Source organism: Callospermophilus lateralis, chromosome 5 (genome assembly GCF_048772815.1).
Source record: "Callospermophilus lateralis isolate mCalLat2 chromosome 5, mCalLat2.hap1, whole genome shotgun sequence".
Taxonomy (NCBI): Eukaryota; Metazoa; Chordata; class Mammalia; order Rodentia; family Sciuridae; genus Callospermophilus; species Callospermophilus lateralis.
The window spans coordinates 138624622-138629412 of record NC_135309.1 but is presented as its reverse complement, the minus strand read 5'-3'; the positions used below and the strand labels follow the sequence as shown (position 1 = coordinate 138629412).

The following is a 4791-nucleotide window of genomic DNA, read 5'->3' as shown; positions in this document are numbered from 1 at the left end:
CTGGGGATGTGGCTCAGCGGTCTAACACCCCTGAATTCAATCCCCAATACTCACCAAAAATAAAAAAAATACATAATAAATGGATAACATAGTTTTATAAATGGGAGATTTCTGGCTGCTACACCAGTACCAAAACCAGTGGAATGACACATCTTTCTTTAGAGTTTATTTTCTTTCCTGTTGTCCCTTCTATTCCACAGAAATTTACAAAAAAAAAAAAACCCACAAAACATTGGGAACTAGATTAGGATCTGGTGTAGGAGAGGGAGTGAAGGGAAGGTCACCCCTGAGTTTCCAGGCTTTCCTCTTCTTCTCCTTGAGGCAGTATTCTGTATTCTCTTCGGTATTCTCCTCCTTGTCCTCTCCTTCAGGTAGCTTCTCATAATCCTTTTGTGAAGGTGACTACCAATCCATCTCAGGTAGATAGTTCAGAAGCAAGAGTACTGGCATCATCCTCCAGGTCAAGGATCATCCTCAAGCCACTATGTGATAGGATTTGAACCAGAGTCTGAGCTGTGGTAGCAGATCATATCCTACTGTTCCAGCATCACGAGTGTATGTACTCTGAAGCTGCCACTCTCACAGGGGACAGTGATATCCACTGATCCTGGAAGGAACAGTCTTGCAGCCAGGATCTGCAAGCAATGCCTGTAGGTCACAATTAGTACCAGAGGTTGTCTGGCGGGGATATTCATCACGGTGCCCAAGTAGGTCAAGGATCCAGAGTGTGAGGGGCTTAAGGTCCGAAAAACAAATCCTCAAGTCTTTCAGCAATCTGATGAGAATACTAACTGTGGAACAAGAAGCATATTCCTCAAACCAGTGAGCATGAGAGATTGCTGCTAAAGCATTCTGTAACACCTTCTCTTTTCTTCAAAGAGAAAAATGCATAGATTGAAAACATAAGTAGATGCTATTCGTGTATAACAAAATTGCTGAAGTGAACGAGACTGACATCATCGAGTATTAGTGAAATTAGAAAGTCACTGTAACCTGTGACATGGTTGGTGGTAGTTTAAATTGTGAGAACTGCTTTGGAAAATCATTTCATACTATACTTAAAAACTGAACATAAACATACCTTATTATCTGTCAATGTTCTAACTAGAAAAGAATTTACATATTCTCCAAGACACAGGCACATGCATGTTTACAACAGCATAATTCCTAAGTGGAAAATACTTAAACACTCTGTTCATTGATTATAGCAAAATTCTATCATCTATAAAATCATGAGTGCAGATGCAAATAATAGCTGGATGAATTTAAAAAATGAACACACAAAAAAACTATAATGTTGAAAGTAGCCAAGCACAGAAATGGAGTATCCAAATTAACACACATTTATAAATAAAAAGAAAGTTGATAGACTTAAATGTCAGAATATTAGCTATACCCAGATGCAGTAATCATTAACATGGTTCTCCCAGGGAGATTTAAATGTTGATATTTTATGTATTAATTAAGATGTCATGATAATATAGATTAATTATGGAAAAATACATGGAGCTATATACATTTAACTTTTGTTCAGATCTTTTTTGTAGTTAAAAAAAAGTCCATGGAAATTATCAACACCCATCTCCTGATGTTGTTATTGTTATTGTTATTATTGTTATTGTTATTGTGGCTTTTTATTCTTTTCTTTTGACAACATTTGCAACATTCAAATTTGGTCAAAGAGAACAAATTACCACTGATTTGAAATTGAAACTCTACATTGTAAAAAATGAAGTAAGAATACAAATAATAGGGCAGAGAGAGGAAAAAGAGTGCCATGTGGACTACTGTAGGAATGTTTCTTCTTTGCCCAGATATTGACAAGTGTATATTTCTATATGTGAAAAAAATCTCAATATAATAGAAGAAATATCAAGTCAGGATATACATGTGCAGTCCTTTCAAAAGTATTTCTTCCTTGCTTTTAGACTTACACAAAATAAGCCTATTTCTTATAATGTTGTCATAAGGAAAACATTCATCTTTTTGAGTTGCAAGATGATTTCTCATTTCAATACAAATTCAAATAAAGTCCTGCACATGTTCTGTGACTCCATTATTTGCTTTCTTGTTTGTTTTGTTAAATAAATATAAATGCTTTAAGAATCAACATGAAATAAGATGAAGTGAGAATAAAATGATTAGTTAAACACGTAAAAGCTACATAATATTTTTCCTTAGGTCAAAAATTAAAAACATACTTCTGAAACTAACTCATTTTCTGATGTTGGTAAAATTCAGGGTAGGCAAATGTTGGACAATCAATCTTGGAAGACAAAACAGATATAAGCAGGCATTATTCATCCTTAGCCTGTGCTTTACATAAAAATGTTCGGGTAATTAAAAGACATTTCTGTCTTTTTTGTTTAGCCATGATCTGATTTTGTAAACACTAAGCTTACACGTAAGAAATTTGAGAAAGTACAACCATAGCAATGTCAAGGCATAGAACTTACCTTATACAATTCTGTCTATTCTTTCTCTAGATGTGGGTGTTCCTCATCTGCCCTTTGGCTGTTAATGTGTGCAACATTTATTTTTGTTCCATAAACCCTTTAAATAAAAATCCATTTAACCCAGTCATCTGAAGCATAACATATGCTTTTTCAGGGTTATCAAAATATCTTACTCTTCTTTTAAAGTCTTGTAACTATGCAATTTCAGCTTTGGGCTTTCTTCCAAACAGGACTGAAATAGAATTGCAGTTGCACAATAAACAAGAGTTGCTAATTGCCAATTTTGTAGAATTTCTTACAAAAAAAGGAATATCACTTCAAAATGTGTTGGATGGAACTTTTTCCTCTCTATTCATCTTGTTTCTGATAACTCAGGACTATTTCTTTGCACTTGTGCATTTGAATTTTGCCTATGTTTTGAAAGACAATTTTCTTTGTTTAATTTCCTCTTCACTAAATGCATTTTCTGGCTTTCTATTCTAGAGTTATAAATGTGGCAATTTTCAAACTTTGTAATTTTTCTTCACAACATTATGCTTACGTTTTCATCTTCAAACAGAAATTGAGTAAAATTCATAAAAGACATGATTAAAGCAAATGACATTAACAATGCACTCAAAAAAGTTCATGCTTCCAGTTTTCACCAGTGTGTTGATGTTATTCTTCTTTATTTACATTAGCTCATCTGGACTCCTGTGTGCTTGATTTTAAAATGAAAAGTTATCTTTTAAATGACAGACTGCTAGTGATTAAATAAATCATGTTCACTTCTTATTAAGGATAGTTTTTATATTAAAAATTGCTTCCTCTTATGATTCCCAATAAAAATTAGGAGAAACAAAAATGTACACATAATTAGCTGTATATTAAGAACATGGGTAGGGAATGATTATTAATAAGATTATTTCAACATGACATTGATAATTATTTTAATTTTTAAGAGCTTTATGAAACAATTCTATACTATATATTCAATAGTTTTTTTAATGTAAAATATCCCAAACCAATTTCTCTATTGGCTTTCCCAGAACACAGAATTATTATAGGTTGTTGAACTACCAGGCTGTCACTGAACTCAAAGTTCTCTGCATGTAATCTTTCCCCTTCAACACTTAAATTTTCTATTGTATTTTTTATCTAAGGTTATGAGTCATTTTTAAAATTCTTGATTCCTCAAACTAGGTAAATTCATTTGTCATATGTTTCTGTATCTCCTATAAACTTTACAATTAATAAGTAGATAGATAAATATAGTTTTAGATAAATTTATTACATGATATGTCTGCGTTTGATGTGAGCTATGAAGTGATAGATTATGAACAGAAGGACTAAAGGGAGAATTATTATAGAAAGTAGTTTGTTATGCATGTGGAAATATAAATATCTTAAAAACTAAGCCCTAATATAAGGATGCAAAATTCTGAGGCAGTTTAGGCCCAAGGTGGCTTGAGACTTATTTGAGTAAAGCAAGTTTTGGATCAAGAAGTAGATCCCCACACGCAAATGAGAATAAGGACTCTGTTGTAGTGATATGGATGCCAAGGTCAGCTTGATCAGCTCCAGGAAGCCATAACTGGAGAAGGTTCTGTAGTGTTGCATGACCAGTATCTACTTATCTTCCAAGCCAGAGAAGCAAAGCCAGAGATTAGCTTAGAATTTTAATGGAGAAGAGGAAATGTTGGAGGTTGAACTTGTGGGGCCTGCCAATACCTCTTGCTGCCTTAAAGCAAAGTTTATGGCATAGCTCCTGATTATGCGAAACTGAGCCAAGAATCATTACCCTTCCAGAGGCTATATTCCAGGTAGATACCATTTTGATAATGTAAAAACATGAAGTGAAACAGTGAAGTGAGGATTGACATAAATATAAACATGGTATAGAATATATAAGAGCTAGCCTTTAAAAGTTAATAGTGAGGATTATATGGAAGCTGTGTCAGGACAAAAAGAGGCATTTGCCATTCTTGAATACAGGTGAAATGTGAGAGTCTATAAACAGCTCCTAACCAAGAGGCCTGCCAAGGAGATGGTGTCCTTAAGGACCTGTCAGGTGTCAATTAGAGCAGTGGTAAGGAAATGTTCACAGGAAAACTGAGGATAATGGAGGACATTGCTAATGGCATCTTATCAATTAGAGACAGTACACAACAGATGGTTTTACAGGGTGGGAAAAGGTACAGAATTAAGATAGATTAGTAAGGAGGCACAACAGAATCTAAATGCATAGACAACTATTATTTGGAACCACTATTTGGTATATTTGAAATTCCAGTGTTTTGGGGGTGAATAAGATACTTTTTAATGATAATACATTCTCTCATCTTCTAGAGGAGTG

The 4791-nt window shown here is 33.9% G+C and overlaps 1 pseudogene; it reads right to left on the bottom strand.

The window, feature by feature from the left end:
• Window positions 1-280: 280 nt before the first annotated feature.
• Window positions 281-960, bottom strand: LOC143400510 (interleukin enhancer-binding factor 2 homolog pseudogene; annotated as a pseudogene).
• Window positions 961-4791: the final 3831 nt, after the last annotated feature.